General features: G+C 44.0%; 1 protein-coding gene across 2 annotated transcripts in view; it reads right to left on the bottom strand.

Moving 5' to 3' along the window:
- PACRG (parkin coregulated) overlaps window positions 1-21109 on the bottom strand; it is a 579878-nt gene that overhangs the window by 120613 nt on the left and 438156 nt on the right. The window lies entirely within an intron of this gene.

Below are 21109 nucleotides of genomic sequence, written 5' to 3'. Positions count from 1 at the left end.
ACTTTGGGATCCGGTTTAAGGGTTGTAGAATAGTAAGAAGTATCGGGCATTTGGAAAAATGGAGATCCAAGGAGTGGAGAAGTGTGTCAGATCTTTTTAAGCAGGAAATCGAGTGACGGCTGCCTACTGCCGGAAGTCACAGATGTCTGCACCTGTCCAACCCTTGACAGATGCTCCCAACACACCCTACCTAGGAGCCAGTCGGCCTAACTATCCTCCCTGCAAATACAAACAGTACAAAAATAAAATGTTCTCTCATCAAGTCTAAATAGAGATCCACATAAGCCATCCATGTCGGAGAACTCTAGCTTTGTACGCTATGATAAAAAAATGTATTTAAAATGAAATAAACACCTTAATTCATGCTCATCTTGAGACACAGTTACCAAAGTTTAAATATTTAAAAACGAGGCAATAGACATTTTTATGGTTGATAACAAACTACAAATTTGTCTGGGGGAAAAAATCATTAAATGTTTGACAAAAGAGCTGTGATAAGAGATAAAGAACACAGTATTCACTGTCTAAAGAACCAGAGGGGAAAATACAGCTTGTCCCCGAGCCCACATTTTCAACTATGTGTGCTGTGATTACAGTTCTAAACAATGGATACTGTGTCAGCACAGAGAAAAACAAACAATAGATCTTTTTCTGAAAGTATCTGTAGGAAGAACATACAAATTAGTCAACAAGGGAACTGAAATAATCCTTGCATTCTTTGCAAAAATAATACTTTAAGGTTCCTTTGCAAGAATGTTCGTATTCTTTCCCACTGTGCATTTCATTTTCCTTCATTCACTATAGATTTTATCCCAACCTGCACCTGGTTTGAGCAGCAGTCAGCTGGCTTCTGGGGACTTTCCCTATTTCATTCCCTCTAACCCCCAGAGACTCTGGAGGCAGCTGCACAACTGTGCTTTCTTTAGTTATAAAAGCCAGCTTGTGACATCCTTTGCTTGATTCAGTTAAAAACTGAATTAACTGGAATCAATTCAACAACAACTGCCCCGGTGCTTCCCCGTTGATGGCACCGCTGGTCAGTTCGGGAAGGGATGGGACATTGAGGAGCAGGACAGTCTTCAGGAAGCTTACAGTCTGCTTTGGGGTGTGAGACACCAGGCGGGGTGTGGGTTTCATTGGGAGGGACTCCCATGAAGTGTTACAGGGTTTAGAGTAAAAAGGTGGCTGGAAATAGAAGATGAGAGGACCCTGGACAACCTGGGGGCAGACGGACTTCATGGCTGGGAGTGGGAGTGGAGGAGAAGGTGGCATTTTGGTGGATGGGTGGAGGAAGAGCATAGGCACAGATGGCCACGTGGAGTGTGGTCCACAGATAAGTCACCTGGTGGAGTGCAGCCACAGTGCCTGAATCATGAGATCTTAGCTCGTGAGTGTATCTTAGCTCAGAGATACACTCAAGATCCTTGAGCTAGGAGAAACCTTATAAACCACCTAAGTGGATGCCTTCTCTTTAGAGAGGAGAGAGCTTAGGTCACAGAGAGGCTGTGACCTCCCCCAAGGATGGTGCAGAAAGCGGCCATAGCAGTGAAGGGGAAAGGCCTCGTGGTGTTGGGGAGGCACTCGCCAAAAAGATGTGGGGGTCAGAGAAAGGGAAGATCAGAGGACACTGGAACTTGACACTGAGCTGAGGAGTGAGACTGGGTGGGGTCATTCATAGAAATTTCATCTGAAGGCTGGGAAGGAAGCAGGTTTGGGAGTGGTGGGGAGGGATGATGGTCAAGTTAGTTTTTTAATTATTGCTTTTATTTATGTATTTATTGTTTGCAGTTTTGAGGTCTAGTGTCCATTTAAGTGGAATGGTTTAGGAAAAGGTGCTCATATTTTAAGCTGTTCTCCTTGACTATGGGTTAATACATAGTCCCTCTTTTAACTTGAATCTAAGTAACAGGTTTTTTTGTTTGTTTGTTTGTTTGTTTGTTTTTTCCCCAAACCATTCGAATGATAATATGTAAGTAATATTTTAAATTCAGTATTCTAATAAATGCTAAATAAGGGATTTCTGATTTCAGTTGTTTCAGGAACACAGTCATCCCTAAGAAATGGATTGGGTGACAAGTGGTTTGCATGCTGTACACAGGCACTGGTGAGTGTGCTTGGAGCTGCTTGTCAGGACGTCATTAGCAACAGACAGAACACGAGGGACGTAATCAGTGGAAGAAGACGAAGTTGTTAAGTTGTTTCTGACTTTATCTTTGGAGCGGGCTTACAGAACATTTGAGTGGGCTTTTTAGTATAAGAGAAAGAGCCCTACACTTTTGCCCAATGCTAGTTCTAGGCTCCAAAACAAATTTCACTAGGGTTCTGAACTGAGGAGTTAGGTTGTTTTTGTTAACTTTTATTCTTATAAATATTTTTGGCCATTGCAGTCCAATCAGAAGAAAAGTAGAAAGCAGGTTATTTTTACCTTCTCTAAGAAAAGAAATCCAAAATTTACAAGCAAGCCCATTCTTGAAAGTCCCTTGTGCTGCTAGGCAGGGCCTTTCGATTATTTTCAGATAGATGTTGAACCTTCAGAATTTCCTCCGTGCATCGGGGTCACTGACTACTTGTGTCTAATGCAACTCTCTGCACCAACTAGATTGTGCCCCGACCTGTATTTTCACTTTAGAAACCTCATATTCCAACGTTGCTCAAGGTCAACTGTCACTGACGGGTTTTTCTTTATGACTGTACTTATGAAGAACAAATGTACTTGTAGATGTTTGGGGACATCTACAAGTTTAGTGTACAAATGTGTATGTCCTCATTTAAGATTTGATTTGTGTTATATTTAGGCAAATTTTCTGGCTCTTAATGGGGTGCTAATGAGTCACCGATGGTAAGGCTTCAGATTCAGACCTTCGTGTTAGGATGGGGATGAGCTGTTTTTCCTCATTTGCCAATTATTTGGAAGAGTAAACCAATGTAATGCAATCGGAATCCAGTTGTATTATTAAGACCTGCATTTGAAACCTAGTTTCTTCTATCGGAAATAATTTTTCTGATTTTTGGATTATGTTACTTCTCCTTCATATAAATGAATGTTACTGCTTTTCTGGTGTTACCAGACCTAGCTTATAGAAATAAATGACAGGCCACCTGGGGGTCTGCCTGTGCAGGCATGAACTAAGCAGCAACAAGCAGTACGCCCTGTGGTGACCAGTGTGTCAGCATTCACATAAGCCCGGGACAGTGAATGTGGGCCCTTGTCAGTCACGGGCAAAAGGCGCATGGCACTGGGCACAGCTGACTGCCTGTTGATGCTGATAGCTGGATGGCTGCATTTAAGTACACTTTCACAAAACTCATTTGTATCTCTTCCCAAAGAAAGCTAAATGGAATTAGTTTGTTGGAGGGCTGCAATGTAAAATTTTTAAATAGAGAACAAAATGGAGTATGTTGCTGTTTCATAGAAAAGAGAACGTGGGAGAAACTAGCAATCTGTAAGCTAAAAATTGATGGCAGCCCCTGCCACAATGAATAATTGGCAATGCCATTCAGCCTTTAAAGGTATCAAATAATGAAAAAGCAGGGCATAAGGCATCTAGTTCCCTTCCATTATTCTCCAATAGGTTTTGTAATAAATATCCATCCCTGATAGATACTTCTGTTTTTCATTGTTTTGTAAGAGAAGATAATTCTCTCTTTTTTTAAATTGTCCTGGAAGACATTCTTAAAACACCATGTTAACGAACTGGCTAAATGTCCACCTACAGAATTGCACTAACTAAAACCAAAATTAGTCATTAGAGCTATTATGCATTTGTGAGCAAATCCCTTATGTCCATCTCATGCCTGACTTTTCTTTAACGAAGCTATGTTATACATAGAACTTCGCAGTACAGATGATGCCTGCTTTGATCATACAAAGGGGCTTTATACATGAATTGTAATTTCCACTTTAATTTGTTTTTGTGAAATCTTTCCTGCAATATCATTCCATCTCAGCATTCCCCAACCACCTTTGACATTTTAATCAGTTATCCTCTCATGTCTTGTTAGGCCACAAATGTATGGGCTCTATTTTTTCAAAGAAAGGTATGTTGGTCACTTACAAGATGGATCCAAATGTAAAAGATGTTTTTCCCGTTCTAGCATACATTCCTACTTGTTCTTAGTCAATGTCTGCAAATGAACAGTATGTGGAAATATCCTAAGCCCATGCTTGCTTTGTACAAAAGAATCCTTTCCCCACTACTGAACGCTATCTGGATGGGCAATGACGACAGTTTTTCAGATCTCAAACACAACAGAATGACACACCAAGTCAGACATGAGCTAAATTGCAATTGTAACTACTGAGGGAATTTTATGCAGATTATGTAACAAAAATGAAACTAGACAAACTGTGAGAAAGGCCACTAAAATAAAATGGTTAGGCCACCCTTTAGAACTGTAGAATCAAAGAGTTTTCACCTTTCTAGGCTGGAGACGACCTTCTCACTCACGGGCCAAACCCTTGGTGTGACATCTATTTCCCAAGAGATGAGCCTTCAGGCCTGAGGATCAGTGGCCTGATTCTTATAAAGGAGACAGTGGACTCACAAAGGCATCACATTAGTATTTTAACAAGGTCACCTCTAAGAGATGACGTTAGATTTTCTACTGTACCTTCGGGGGCTTAAATAGACACTCCTTAATTTAGAGTTAGTAAGCTCAATCATTTTGATCAGGTACAGGTTTTTAGCAACAACTGTCATCAAAACAGTTTTTCCGTAGCAAATGAATTTGATACTGACTAAACATTTGGTAAAAGATTACTATGCACATGCCAAAGAAAAGAGTGACTTGGGAGAGCTTTTTCTATACAAAGAATGGTTGATTTGGGGCTCCTGCCTCCCCGATGTTCAGATGCAAACCAGTCCTGTGTGTGGGGACTTTATTGGCACAGATCACATAGTTCCCTGTGGGAAAAGATACTCATATAAATGCGCACGACTCCAACATAGCTCAACAACTAGAATTGTAAAAAGTAATATTGTAAGGGGTGTTTCAAAGAGATTTTAACTCTCCCATCATGTTTCCTACCTTGTTGAAGAGTGGACAATTTATTTGGTATTGACTTAGTGTGAGGCATGCCCTAGACCCGAGGAATATAAAGGGGACTGGGAGAAAGCCCGGCCTCCCAGGAGCTCTTCAGGTGATGACAGGGGCAGATCAGCTGACAGGCATGTAACCAGAGGTGCTAAGTGCACAGGTGGGGTCACATGCCGCATTACAGCAGTGCTGAAGGAGAATCCTGACTCATGGCCTGGGATGCTGGGGTTCCTCCCCAAAGAAGCTCTTTTGGATCTGGGAGAAGGAGTCGGACTTTGATACACCATGGAGGTGAGAATCCACTTTGGGATGGGAAACCCACTAAGTGAGGTAGAAAAGAGGGTGAAGTAGAAAAGGCGGGATTCGGGGCTGGGAAATCCAGCAGGGTCTCTGTGTGCTGCCAATGGGTTTGGATGGCTCTGCAGGTGATGGGGCTGTCAACGTTGCAGCACCAGGATGAGGTCTGGGGTGGAAAGCAGATACATTCATGGAGGGGAGGAGCGCGGGCTCTCAGTTGAGAGGCGTTCTCAGCAGTGCTGCAAAGAGATGGGGCCAGTCCTGAGCCACTGGCAAAGGCGAGCGGCGAGCACAGGAGCCCTTCACAGGCCACTTGCACAGGCCTGGGTGCACTGACTGGCATGGGTAGGGTGGGCGAGGGTGGCGTCCAAGGTGGCACTGAAGTTAAAGCAGAGGCCATGAACAGATCAGTCTATGGAGGGATGTTGGGCATACAACGGAGGAGCGGATGTGAGAAGTCGATAATGAGTTCAATTTAGGCCATCCTGAGGTTCAGGTGTTGTATCAAATACAGTTGAGACTGATTTGGTGTTCAGAAGAAAACAGACTTTGAGAAAATCAGATTTGGGAGCCACTGATAGGGAAGGGAAACACATGGAATTACCCGGGACCCTGTGGAACTTGTGGACGGGGTCGTCTCCCTCCCTGCAGAGCAGGTGCCAGGAGAGGAGGCAGAGCCCGCGAAGTAGGGGCAGGAAAGGGCGCTGATGGCGCAGAGCCCGGGGAAAATGTCAAGAGCCCCAGGAGTGGATGCCCCCAAACAACCGTCAAATTGGCTTTGTGTGTGTGGTGAGGGCCACGGAGGCCAGGCCGACTAAATACCTCCTGACTGTTCCCCTCAGGAGTAGGAACAGAAGCACCTCCAGGGAGGGAGCAGGGCGGTGGAGAGGAAATGCGCGCTGGGTTGAATGACATCAAACTACTCGGAAGCAAAGGAACGGCCTCACGTTTTAGTCTATGAGATGGGGCCAGGGAGTGCCTGTCTGGCAGGAGAGAGAGATGCACACCTGCACGCGACGGCTCCACTGGGCAGGGAGACAGGGTGTGTCCAGGGGAACAGGCTGCCAGAAGCGGCCAGAGGAATCAAGAGTTCCAACTCTTAGTAAGAATCTAAGTTGGGAGAGATGAGACTGGGGCACAGCCAGCAAAACAGGCCTCTCCACCACACTGGCCCCATGCTGAGGACAGAGGTGGCAAGTTTAGAATGACAAGTAGTCTGTGTGTGTGTGTCTGTGTCTGCGTGTGTCTGTGTGTGTGTCTGTGTCTGTGTGTGTGTATGTGTGTCTGTGTGTGTGTTGAAGGGGGCACACGAGAGAATTCCCTCAGTTTCTGAGGGTGTCTGAGCGTGGAGACGATGAGAATGTTGCTTCCATTTGCCATTGGATATCAGCTCTCCAGGCGTGTGCAGCCTTGTAGCCAGCAGGCTATGTTGGGGTCCACCCCTTGGCTCCATTCTTGGGGGAAGGGGGAAATCTGAAAGCCTGGCAGAGAAGAGGCCACACAATGAAGCCCCCTGGCTAGGAAGCCCACTATGCAGATTCTATAAGGCGGCAGTGCCTGCGTCTCAGAGGGTGCCTGCAAGCTGAGCTGAGAGTTAAGTGAAGGCCAGCAGAGAGGCCCAGTCACCTTTAAAGAAGGCCTGTGACATATACGCTGGACCAAAACAGAGAGAGGAGGGGGCACGCCCTCCCCCACTCCCTGCCTGGGAGTGCTGGGGTGATTTGCTGGGGCTTAGAGTAGATGGGGGTGGGGTCAGCAGTGGGAGAGGAGACACAGAGAAGAAGCTCTGGAGCTCAACGCAGCAAAATTCTCCCCATGCACAACCCACTGAGAGGCATCCCTGCTGGACCCGTGAGGCAGTCTGGGGCTCAGGATCAGGACATTACACTGAGATACAGAGAAATAAAGACCATTTAATTTTGGCCTTCAATTATGCCCCTGTGAAGTTCATGCCCACTACAACTGCAACTAAGCTGAGGTGGTCGCTTGCATTTCGTGCGGGATTAAATTGATGATGCTGCGATTTCCCCCAGCATCTTATCTCAGGCATCAGGAAGGAATCTGCAGCAGGGCCACCGTTTATATTGTGGGCACTCAATTTGTTCTTTTTCTTAACGAATTCTTTGATTATCTAATATTTTCCTTTAAAATGGCTTATATGTTTGCAGTGAAATTTAACAAGTGTTGAAGTAACAGTATGTAACATCTTTAAGTCCTGTTAATTTGAAAAATGTAGATTTCCTATGACAACCCTGAACTGTCCTGGAACTTTACTCATGCTGAACTTCAGGACATCTTATTAAGATGGATCCATGTTATAGAAATTACGTGGATTGTTTTATCACAGTGTCCCCTGATCTTTCTTTCTTAGTTTCATTTTCTACTACGACCCAGGCTTATTTTGGCCAATTGTTCCCACTTGCTTTCTTCAGTAAAAAACAATTGCGACGACTCCCAGCGTACGGCTGCACTCCTCCTCCATCTTTCTCCCTGTGGTGCCATGTGCAGAGGTGCCTGGAGTGTGGTTAGATCCTTTCCCCATCCCTGGCTACGGACAGCAGCATTTGCTTCTGCCCTATACAGTGGCGTGCTAAATTAATTACTTATTGGTTTCTGCTAATTAATTGCATTGGTGTTCTGGCTTTAGCCTTCCTGGCCTTGCAGGTGTCATGCCATGAAAACAAAACAAAACAAATCTTCCATGATCTGGCCTAATTTCCACTGCTTGTCCCACTTCCATTTGCCCACCAGGTCTCTGAATGTAACCAAATTGTTCTCCTCTTATCACTCCCATTCACTGGTGTGCTTGTTTGTGGAGCCTGCAGAACTGCCTTTTTCAAGAATGGTGAGCTTTCTCTCTCTTTTTGTGTCTCTGGGTGCCTGTACATAGGTTTCTTTATATTAATGCCGGAAGTAGGCAAAGTTGCATTTCTTTATGTTGCTAACCTTTCTCGTGCAGTGTGGCAGGACAGCAAGCAACCCAAGGCTCTGAGTTAACTCCTCTCAAACACGGGGATATTCTTAGGAGCTCATAGCACCTGTACCACTTAGAACAATTAGAGACATTCAAGCTGGTATAGCCAGTACAAACATTGTTTATATGCTTCCTTTTTCGATTTGGGTTTTTGAAGCCCTTAGTAATTCTTAGTGAAATGGAGTAAATAGAATTGCACCATTATTTAGGCACCACTTTTTTCTAGCAATTTCCATTCCAATTGGACACTGAAAATTTCACCATAATTTGTCATGGCCACATGAAATGTTATCAGGGGCAGTGTTACTGAGCTAGTATGGACAGTATAAAGAGATGCACTATAATCTGTAGCATTAAAGAAACAATTTATGTACAGGATTTACCAGACTCTTAAGCAGACCTAAACTGAACAAGAAATGCTACTTTAAAACTTCCAGTTACTCTATGTTCTATTATCTATGCATCCTGCATATTAGCACTGGGGTAAATTTCTTAAGGAACCAAGCGCAAGGAGCTAAATTTGCACATTGATTTTTGTCTTTTATCTGCAGCTTAAGGCTAATTTAAAAGGATGGTGAGGAGATTCTATTTTCAACTGGCTGAAGTTCAATAAGAATATAATAAAACACTGTTATAGCAAACTCTTTCACAGTGGAAGTTTGGCAAAGCTAAATCTCATTCCTTTCGATGTGCTCCAGTACAGCCAAAATACTGTTCCAGTGAGTAAGGCACCCATTAGAGTGATGAGCTTCCTACAGGACAAGAATCTCTCCATATTTTATTTTAAACCAAATCAGTGTTTCATTGCTTTGTATTAAGAATCCAAAAGGAAATAATGTGTAATATAACCAGTAAAAAACCTACAGTTTCGTTACAGTTATATTTTTATCATTGGCCTGAGTTTTCCTAATTTCAGAAGTATACATGATCATTTTAGATACAGGAAATGACTTCTGTTAATTTTTCTTGTAGTGAAAGTTTTACGATTCTTTAGTCAAGCCTACTGATTAGCTTAAAAACCCTAATAAAAGGAGTGACCACACATACATCTCTGTAGGTATAAATCAAGGCTGAGAAATTTTAAAGGTGCATTTCTTTTTCTTCTTTTTTTTTTTTCTTTAACCCTATGTCTTCTAGGCAGCTTGGCCTTTAAATCTGCTTCCCACTGACGGGAAGAGCTGACAGAAGCTTTAGAGAGGCACAGGGTGAGTTCCTAAAACCAGAGTCAACACACACTCTTCATCTGTTTTGTGCTTCACTCCCTGTTCATCTTCCTAAAACACTGAGTTTGGCCATATTGTGTCCTACAAGTTGTCAATGATTTCCCATGATCTTGTCTTCAGGATAAAGTTCCTTAGCCAAAAGCAATGAAGCCCTGACCTAATCTGTAAGGGAAAGTCAACACTTTTTAGCCTGGCCTTCCATGCCCTTGCATACCCTTCCATGCCCTTGCATGCCCTTCCATGCCCTTCCATGCCCTTCCATGCCCTTCGAGCTCCCAGAGCACCCCCGGCAGTCCACCTCTCTCTACTTGTCCAGATGGACACTCTCAGAGCCAGCGGCTCCTACTCATTGTTCCCCGAACACGTCGTGGTAATGTTTGCCCCGAACACGTCGTGGTAATGTTTGCCTTCATACCTTCCCAGATCATTTTCCTGATCTCAGACACCCTCCATCCTCATTCATTCACTCTTCACTTGTCCAACAAATATTTGTTGCTCATGCAACCTGGGTCACCCACATAGTTTCAAGACTGCATCTTCTAAACTATTTAAATCCTATCCATTCTTCAAGAAATGTTTCATGACGCTTCCTTAACTGCTAAGGACCCGCAGAATCTCTTCCTCTTGGGACTCACACACTGACTCATCTCCCGCTCTTTTGGTGCTCAGCAAAGTGGAGGCCTCTATTTTGGACTTAGAATCAAGACCATTAAATAAGACTATGCTCTAAAAAGTACACCTCCGTGGCCCAGAATGAGCGAATTAACATCTATGAGTTTCCATTTCCTTGTCTATAAAATTGTGAAATTGCATCTTAAGATTAGTTCTGAAGATTTCATGAGGATGTCAATGTTTATGCATTTTCTCAATTTTGTTAATGAAATACTTTGAAATTCTTTTTTTCTAATGAAACCTGCTGAATGTAAAAGAGACCAGTACTAAAGAAAGATACCACATGAAGCACCAAGGGTGTCTCTTTCTGGATCTATCATGCCTCTTGTGACTGTTTCAGCAGCACAGATATTAAAGGCGATTGTTATTCTGGAGGAAGACAATGAGTCTCATCTATATCTTGTTTGGGTTGATTTTGTAAACAGACCATTCCAAAGATCATTCTTGCCTTCTGTTTCCACTGAGAACTAGAATAAAGTAAAACAAACTATCAATTTAAGGATAGCCTCGAAATTATTAGCAATTTCTTCAGTAACTTTCATCCATCAGCTGATTTTATGAACACAAATTTGCAGAAATGGGCAAGAAAAATTACTTAACTCATTGGTGGGAAGCAGTGGGCTCTCTAAGGAGGGAGAGGTAGCAGTGATTTCACCACTGAACAGTGGAACACAAAGAGCCTAGGAGAGTCTATCACTTTCAGTTGAAACCATGAGAAGAATTAAGTAGGTTAAGCCCTAAGAATGTTCCTAGGTAACCTGTTTGAGTTGAAATTTGACTAAAAATCCTTAAACCCTACCTAAGAGAGGTAACGCTATTTGGATCGGAAGTGATTGAAAGCTTTGTTTCAGATCTCGTCCAAAAGGGAGAACAGTCAATGACAAAGCTGCTGTGAATGCTGTGAATAGTATTCTGGGGGCGTGGTGGAACCCCGATTCACTGCTATCTCCCGAATCAGCAACTTGATAGAGCGCGCCTCCCGGGCCTTGGAAGCCTTCCATTCGGAGCTGACTGGGTGGGACTCAGGTTTTTATGGTATGCTGGTACTTTTTCCCCGTGAGTTAAAAACACATTTATAGTAACTAAGTGGTTAATGACGAGAAAAAAACCCCAAACTACTGTACTAATAATGAAACTCTGCTATTTGGTTTGTAAAAAACAAAAATATATCTATAAACAGGGTTGGCTGGCGATGTGTCTGTATTTTTTTTTTTGCCACCCCAAGCAAATAATCTGTGATTCTCCCCTGTCCATGAGGACCCATTTCCAGGGGCAAATCCTCTGGGGGTGGACTTTTCCTTGGAAGGGGGAGGGGAGGGCCGCTGGCACGAGACACAGAGACTGGGAACAAGTTCACAGTGTTCATCTCCGGGGACTCACAGAAGAATGGAGAATTGGCTCTTTCATCTCCAGCCCCGGCACTGCTTTTCACTGCCCCTGAGCCTCTGCTGTCCCCAAGCGGCCGTCTGGATCACAGAGGTGGCCACAGGGATCGGGGCTGAGTGTGTGGGTCAAAGTTCCTAGGCTGCCTGTTTCAGGAGGTTGCATCATGTATTCTTTAACCCTTCCTTTGCAAGATAGCCCGAGGTGTGGAAGTAAAATGGTCAGGCAAATAGGTTTCAGGGTCAGTCTGACTCGGTTTCAGACCCTGGTTCCAGCGACAGTTATCAATGTGGCAGCAGGATCCCTCAGCCCCTTCTATCCCACACAGGTGCCCGTACAGCTGAATAGATGGTTTAGTGCTGCTTTGGTATCTGGAGAAGGCTGTTAATCTGAAGAGTTAGAGACACTCAGGTTGAGGTTGACCTATCTGGGTTCACACCCTGGATCTGTCATTTGCAATCTGAGTGACCCTGGGTCAATGTCATAACTGTACGGAGCCCCAGCTTTCAAATACATGAAATGAGAATGAAAATGCCACGCGGGTGAAACACACACAACGCTCGGCGCCTGGTGACTCCAGGAGACGCAGCGTTTGCTGTTAATAATTAGTGAATAATTTTTGAGAAAAGAAACGTAAAATCAGATTTTTTTGCCCGTATTTTGAACCTAAAGAAACAGTGCCTTTTTGACCTCTACATGTTTGAAGAACCAAATAAGTGGTTCATAAGAGTAAAGGAATTAAACTGCTTTTTTTTTTGTGACCATACAAAAAACCCCTCTTAAACTCAATGAATTTTTATTTTTCATTTTTTTGAGACAGAGTATCACTGTTGCCCAGGCTAGAGTACAGTGGCGTAATCATAGCTCACTGCAGCCTTGAATTCCTGGGCTCAAGCGATCCTCCTGCCTCAGCCTCCCGAACTGCTGGGATGACAAGTGTGAGCCACTGTGCCTGGTCCTCATTGAAACTTTTTAGCAGTGTTTTCCACAATCTATTTATTATAGGCATATGATAACCTATGTAACAACCTATGCAAACTCATTCAGTGCAGAGTATACAAGTTGTGTCTCAAACTAGTTAGTAGAACATCTTGTGAAGGCTTCATGATATTTTAACGAATATACTTGTCACTAAACACAAATGGAGAGAACTGTTCATCTTCATCAAGATCAGCTAGGTGAGGGACTCACTCCTAGCTTTCTACCGGAGAAGCGAGTGTGCCTAGGAAATGCATCAAAACCAGAATCTCTAGCACAAAGCTCAGTCTCTTAAACAGAGACGCTGGTCAGCAGCCACAGCAGAACCCAAAATTATGTATGGTGTGGAAAGGATCACAATGACCAGAGCTGATCCCTGGATAATGCAAGTAATTTCAAAGTGAATGTCATCTCCAGAAAGACCACTTCAAGTCAGTGTAACCACTGGATAAACTACATAGGTAGTAGCCAGCTAGGCATGTGTCCAGCACACAGGAACCTCCCAGGAGGGCTCAGCTGGGACACCGGACGGGCTGCCTGGCATTTCCTGCCTGTGTGACCTTGGGCAATGAGCCTTGCTGGTCTGGTCTGCAATAATGTCACCTGTAAGTGAATGGGGAAGAATGAGACAGTAACTCAGAGCTTATACTTGGATCCCACCATAACAGTTATAAAGGCTTACAGGGTGGATGGGAACTCACAGGCCATGCAAGAAAACTAGTGATATAAGAAAATTCTTTTTTTTTTTTTTTTTTGAGACAGATCTTACTCTCTTGCTCCGGCTGGAGTGCAGTGGCACAATTTTGGCTCACTGCAGCATCAAACTGCCAGGCTCAGATGATTCTCCCACCTCAGCCTCCCGAGTAGCAGGGACTACAGGCACGTGCCAACATGCCTGGATTACTTTCGTATTTCTTTTATAGAGACAGGGTTTCACCATGTTGCCCAGGCTGGCCTGGAACTCCTTCCCAGGCTGAAGCAATCCACCCTCATCAGCCTCCCAAAATGTTAGGATTAGAGGCGTGAGCCACCATGCTCTGCCAGACGTTTTTTTTTTATTTAAAGAACACCAAATGAGTAGGTTGAAGCCGGGCTGCTCTGGGGATTCTGTGCCGCGTCTTGGGAGCAGTGGCTCAGCAAGGTGTAGGTGTGGTGGGAAGGAAGGCTGAGTTCCCCCAACTGCTGCCTCCTTTCTGTCTGGCTTGTGGGCCGGAGAACCTACGGAGGAGCCCAGCCTCCAAGACGAAACGCACATGTGAGGAGCAACAGGACATCAGTGTGAGCCAAGCTACAAAGCTTTCTACTATAAAAGCACGGTCCATGCCCAAAAAGGAAACCCAGCATTGAAACCGAAGCTTTTTTTGATTAAGTCCTGTGTGGTAAATATCAGTGACTTATTTCATCAGCCTGAAAATTCAGCTCATCACAAATGAAAAGTAAAAACTTTAATTCTATAAAAGGAGATAAAATTGAGCTTTTTTAAAGAAAGAGCTCTATCAACCCATATAGGAATTGTTACCTGTAATTTTATCAAAATTCACTTATATTACCTGAGTGCTTTATTTTTGAATGGCAACTTAAAATACACCAGAGAGACTGAATTCCATGACCATCAGCGCCTACAGAATGCCAGATACTGTACCTAGTTCTTGCTTTTCTGTGGTGGGTGTGGGGAAGTTTGAGAAACTGGGTGCTGGATGTGATTTGGCACCCACCAGGGAGCCTGGCCAGGCAGCTTCTCCTAGCAGTTTCATTAATGTTGTAGCATTAATGTAAAGATGAAGTTTGGCCACGTGTAACAGAAAATTCAACATAACACTGGCTTAGGTAAGACAGGTGTTTAATTTCTCTCCTATCAGAAAAAGTCCGGAAGGAAGCAACCAGGCTACCATAAAGTGCAAGGGCTCTATGAAGTCAGAGAAGAGCAGGGCTTCTCCTACTTTAATACTAAAGTTTCCTGCATGTGTCTGTGTCTCAAGATTACTCCATAGCCAAAGGTGGCTGCCGGAGCCTGGGCCTTCTCGTTTGAATTCCAGGCTGTGGGAAGGAGAAGGAAAGGACCAAAGATCCGCCCCAGCCAGTTGGAGTCTACGCAGCACTTCCCCTTGTCCGTATGGCCATAAGATCAGCACGTCCGTGCCATGCCGAGCTGTGAGGGTGGCTGAGAGCTAGTCTTGTTGCTGAGGGTGGTGCCCAGAATGGCATGGGGCGTGCTCACGAGGCAACAAGGTGGGAATGAGCATTCTCAGACCCTGCCTCCATGTGCACTTCAACAAAGGACTGCAGCCCTGATGCCAGGCAGGGAGCCCTCTTTCTCACAGGCCCACTGGCTTCAGCTGGCCTCGTGTTTCTCCTGGCTGAGCCCCGTCTGCTCTCCATCCAACTTTCCTTCCTGTTCTGGAAGCTTTGTAGTGGGAATGCTCCTTGCTCTGTCTTGAGTCCCCAGCCAATGACCAGGTTTGAGCCTCTTCTAAGTGTCAGGTGGTGAACAAGACAGAGCAGATTTGTGCCTGTGGTGAACAAATGGTCCAGCAGGGAAGAGAAGCGTTGACCTGTGGCCACAGTTCCCACCTAGGGGTGCATGGAGGGAAGCGTGTGTGCTGTTGGGAAGCGTGTGTGCTGTTTGGAGGTGCTTGGAACGGAACCTGCACAGGCCTAGGGCACGTTTCTCAGACTCTTCTCCTTGCAGAAAAACATGGTCGAATCTCACCCGCAAAAAAAAAAAGATCCCTTTTCTAATTTCTTAGCTAACACTCTTTTAGTCTCTCCTTCCATTATCCCAGTTTCTCACGAGAGGGGGCTTTATGATCCGTCACTCCCCAGGCCACTCCTTGGCCCCGTTGCCTGGCTTCTGTCCCCGCAGCCTCCTGTAACTTGTGAAGCACAAACCCTCCACAGCCTGGAGCCTTTCTTCACGCTTGGCCTTTTGTTTTCTTTCCTGTCTGAAGCTCTCCACATTGTCGCTCAGACCCTGGTTCTGAAAACTCTGTTCCCTAGGTTTCTCTGATGTGAGATTTTGCAGGTTTCTCCTCCCAGCTCTGACTTTCTAAGTCAGCCTCAGGCTCATCTTCTGTCTCCATCCCTCTCTCAAATGCTCCAGAACAGAGGGCTCTTCGTGGCTCACTTTCCTTCATTACCAGAAGATCTTTGGTAATTGTACTCAGTTTAACATTTCCAGTTACTGGTTTCATGTGGACACTCCCAAGTATCTCTGCGTGTCTCTATCTCCCTGGGCCTTATGTGTAACTAACTGCTAAGCTGTGTGTGCCTGGGGGCGTCTGTTATGTTGTTATTTCTGTGCACTGTTTTAAGCATTTTATTTTCCTCTTAGTTTCCACTGCCACTGTCCTAGTTCTGCCTCTTGTTCTTTGTCCTGGATACAGCAACAGTCTCCGGGCTGGCTCACCTGACTCCACCTCAAATCCCTAAACTCCTTATGGAGGGCTGTCACTCCCCTCCAAACAGAAGCCCATGTGTGATGATGTCACTTGCCTATTTGTCAGTATTCAATGACAGCTGACTGTCCCAGATTCCTGGGCTTGTCATTAAACATCCTCCATTATTCCTCGACTTTCCCTCTCTCCAGCCTTTTCCATGCAACTTTGGCTGCAAATTTGTTGTTTATGTTCAAAGACGTTACTCACACTATTTCCTTAGCCTAGAATATATTTCTTCCACCTGCCCAGTGTCTGAAGTCCAAGTGAAATGTCTTATGAAACCTTCTCTCATCTCTAGAGCCAGGTTCCGAGAGCATTTCACCTGAATCACTCTCACGGTCTCTACATATGTAACTTTGCAAACTTGATTGCAGTCTCTTTAAGGACAGGAATTTTGTCTGAGTTTCTCCCCTCTTTTGCCTTCCTCTTTCCCTCCCCCCTTTCTTTCTTTTCCAGCTTTTAGCACAATGCTTTTTAGCCTGGTAGGTTTCAATAAATATTTGAGTAAACAAATGCTAATCAAAAGCAAAAGAGTCAGGGGCATAACGGGGCTGGTTTGCTGCCTGTGTGGTGAGCATTTTTCTTCTGCCTGGTTATTACTTCCTTTATTCTCCATTAATGGGGAAAAGTGTTACTTATGAAAGAATAGGAATGTTTTACACTTTGTGACTTAGATCAAGATTGCACAATTTTTGTTGTTGAAGCAACTGTGAGCAGGAAAAGAGAACCAGTGAAGTGTTAGTATCTTTGTTCTGATCACCTTCTGTGTCCAAGAACAGTCACGACTGCCTGAAGAAATAAAGGGGCCGTTCAAAGGAAAAAGTGAGATTCTCTATGCAGACGATAGAAGAAACCTCCACAAGTTGGGGGGTGGGGGGCAGGTAAGACGGAGAAACTGACATCTTACAATCGCTCTTAACTGGTCTACTTGTGTTTTGTTGTTTCTTTGTATAAGGTTACTTTGACTAGAAGCCCAAATCTCTGAACTAGATAAATAAACAGAATAGACTCATTACCTGCGCTATGCACCAGTGAACTGAAACACAAACTATGCTTTAGATTAGGAATGATTCGAGTACCTGAGATTGAAAATACAAAATTGAAAAGGCCCATTTATCTTTTGATCCACTATGACCCAGAGACAAAAGCTTGGGTTATGAGTTAAAAATGCTGGGATTCTCAGTGGAAATAGAGCCTGAGGAAGCAGAGCTCCTCCTCCTCCTCCTTCTCCTCCTCCTCCTTTGACAGGTGTTGCTCAGATCTCCCTGGACTCACACTCCCTGATGTTTCACGGTATCACAGGCCAGGTCTCAGGAAACCCTGGTTCCACCTGCAGCTCACTAGCTCCCTAACATTCCGTCCCTCCCCACTCCCTGTTATTCACCCCAGCAGCTGCTCACCACTTCCCAGCACCCAGAGCTTTTACACAACCCGGGGCTACCAGAAAGCCTCAGTGGCATCCCACCAGAAATGACTGTTACCACAATCCCTCAGGAGCAGTAGAGTCACAGGTGGCTGAGGGGGTGGTGTCCTTTAACCACTCCCCCTCCCCCCCGCCGCCTTCACAGGTCCCACGCCCCCGCAAGCCAACCCCAAATGAATGCATCATCTGAGTAAACACTCTATGCTCGCTCTGCAAACAAACAAAGCTTCAAGAGAAGACTCTTCAGGTCCCCCCCAAACAGATGGCTCCACCCCTAAGATATTTGGGAGCTGACATTGTTCCCCAAGCTTTGAGGTTAGCTCTTCTTCCCTCCCCAGCTCAAACCTAATTATCTAAGAAGGGCAGATTGGAATGCAGTAGAAAATACTAGTCCAGTTCCCCTTTTCCTAGTGGTCAAACAGATACCAGCAACCATTTCTGAGAGGTATAGAGTTCTGGGTTAGGAAACAGGATGAGAGGCTAAAATAATTTCACCTATTGAAGATTAAGAAAGTTTGTAATCATACAAAGCAGATGACGCAGTACCATGGCCCTGTAGAAAAAGTCTACCCGCTTGATATTTCGGCTCTGCTACAACAAGCTGTACTGTGAACAAACATTTTGTCTTTCTGAGCCTTAGTTTCTTCCTGTATCAAAGGTGGAAATAAAACCCCTCTATTTATTTCCGTTTGCTGTGAGGACTCAGTGAGACAGTGGAGGCAAAGCACCTTCTGTCCTAGGTGTCTCAGGTGGCAGCAGTGGCATTAGTGGAGGTAACAGTAACAATAATGATGATGATGATGGAGACAGTACCCAGCTGTTTTCACCTTGAATGAGAATTGAATAAGAAGAAACTGACAAACTCTTCTGAGAGGTGTAAGTTGAATATATGAAAAAGTTTCCCGAGAATGATGATAGACAAACTCTGTACGAGTCTGGGATTCTCCTGCGATGGTCCCTAAAATAGAGACCCTTACTTACTAGTTAGCAGTGGCTTTGGTATGGTTTAGCTCGAAGGCAATGAGATAGACCGGTTCATTTTTGAAGGCACTTTCTTGCACTATGATTCTATTGATTCTCTCTATGGTAAAAACAAAGTGATATTCAAAAGAATAAGGTGTCTGTGACTCTATGACCAGGCACTGGGAACCTGAAGTTTTGGGTCATATTCAGAAGTTCCCACTTCTCTCTTCTATGCCCAGCCTGAAAAGCAAAGTGATCCTCGAAACCAAACTTGTCCAACCCACAGCCCATGGGCTGCATGTAGCCCATGACAGCTTTGAATGTGGCCCAAAACAAATTCATAAACTTTCTTAAAACATTATGAGATTTTTTTGCAATTTTTTTTTAGCTCATCAGCTATCATTAATGTATTTTATGTGTGGCCCAAGACAATTCTTCCTCCAATGTGGCCCAGGGAGGCCAAAGATTGGGCACTCCTGCTCTAAAGTAACCATGAAAGGATACTCTACATAAAAAATCACTTCCAGCTGAGTAGAATTATTTGAAAAAAGTGCCGTGCGTGGCAACACATTTCTGAGTCATGCATTTTCTTGCACAGAGTAGTCAAAGGACAACTTGATTACTTCAGATTTTGTGACTTGAGTCATAAATGTGCAGCTGATACGTGCTCCCGGGGAGCAATGACGTCCTTTAGGATTTACCTCTCCTTAACATCTGAAGCCCAGAGCACACAGCGATGCCTTTGGCTGTGGAGAGGACAAGGCACCAACACTCTAACCCCAAGGTTTTAACTAGGAACTTATGAAGGGCCTGTCAAATAGAGGTGAAAGCTCCTGAGCTGGGAACTTGCAGACACCCATTGAGGCGCCCTCCTGGTTTTCAGGGTGGAGAGGGTGACCTTGAAAATATTTCCTATGGAAAAGGAAGCAGCAACTTCAGCCACACCCACGTTCTGGTGGCCCTGAGGCAAAAACCATATGCACCATGCAGGGGAGAGCCGAGAGCGTGATTCTCGCATCAGTGAGGACGAGCCCACCTTACTGCAGGGCTCAAAAGCCTCAAGCCATGGTCTAGAGGAGAAACCACCTATGCCTCTAAGGGGGACATTCATGTTTCATTTTCTAAAATGGGTTGCAGTATGTTCATAACCTTGGCTGCAAATCCTCTACGGTTTTGGCCTGGATGGGATGAGGTCAGGCGTGGAAGGTCTCTACTCCAAGAAGCCACTGTTTTTGGAAATGCCAAAACCGCCCTGTTATTTTCTAATTTGTTTTTAATTGGTTCATAAATGGAATAAAGGTTTATATTGTAAAGAAATTTAGAGATAATCTAGACCAATCCATTGTTTTTATTTTCAAAACAACTTAGTTTTTTGGTGATGCAGTTTATTATGGAAGCGATGGCAAACAGAGAGGGATAAAGAAAAATGATCCTGTGTAATCTCCCTCCTCAGAAATAGCCATCATTGCCACTTAGGTGTATTTCCTAACATGTGTGTATTCACACAAGCACATATTATTACACAACTAAGACTGTATTATATGGTTTTATACCTTTTTTTAACTTAATTTTATATCATGATGATTTTATCATGTTCTTAGATATTCTCCACTCATTTAAATGGTGATATAATATTCCATTATGAGAATAAAACATGATTTAGCCATTTCCATATTGGTAGACATTTAACTTATTTTCATTTTTCACTATTATTAAAAACAGATTTAAAATATCTAGGCATTCAAGTCTCTTTCTATCTTTAATATTTCCTTAGGTTTAACTCCTAGAATTTAAATGATTAGGTCAAGTTTTTGAATATTTTACAACCTAATTGGCACACCAGTCTCTGTTTTAGAAATTCGTAATTGAGGCCAATGACATTTAGAATTTTCTGCAGACCGCGCAGTTCTTAGTGTCACACAGTGTCCTGAGCCCAGTTCCCTGGCCCCCAGATGTGAGTTCTCACATGTGTTTCAGGATCCAGCAGAAGTCAAGAAAGCAAGAAATTCTGTTAATCTATGAATGCTGCATTCTTCTCACCAGAAAAGAAAAATCCACAAAAGTGTTTACTCATCCTCAGGTTGTATGTGTGTGTGCGTGCATGCGTGTGTGTTTGTGCATGTGTACACTAAAACAAATTATTCCATGGCCTGAATCAAAGAGGCTTTCTCTGGGGCAACTTGCTGTTTCTCCTAATGCTTAAGCAAAATATAATTTCTGGCAATTAAAATAACGAAAGTAACAAAAATCCCATTATCTTTGTTGTATTTTTGGTAGCTTTCTTTAGAGAATCAGGTGTAAAGTTAAGGTCCGCTCATTTAGGATGAGGGGGTGGAAATGTCTGAGCTGATCAAGGTAGAGGAACTGGAAATTTCCAATGCTGGCTACAAGTCTGAGACATTAAAAAGCAATTTGCAGGTTTTAAGTATATACCAAGAGGCACTTGGCTTTGTTTTAAAATAATAACTGCGGCTTAATAAAATGTCGAAGCTGAGAGCTTCCTGGGATTACAGTGAAAGATATTTCTTGTTTGGAAGCCTGTTCTGTAATTTGCACACTTATGGGGCCAGACCCCAGGCAGACAGGGCCCTAGCTGGGGGCAGGTCCATTAACTTTGTGTGCCAGGTTGATGGACTCCTTGTTTATTTTGGTATAAAAATAAATCCATGGTAGAGTCTGTGATGGAAAATGTCCCCTCCCCACCCAGCTGCTCTCACAGGGG

This window comes from Symphalangus syndactylus, chromosome 2, assembly GCF_028878055.3.
Source record: "Symphalangus syndactylus isolate Jambi chromosome 2, NHGRI_mSymSyn1-v2.1_pri, whole genome shotgun sequence".
Classification (NCBI taxonomy): domain Eukaryota; kingdom Metazoa; phylum Chordata; class Mammalia; order Primates; family Hylobatidae; genus Symphalangus; species Symphalangus syndactylus.
This window is presented reverse-complemented; position numbering and strand designations above follow the sequence as displayed.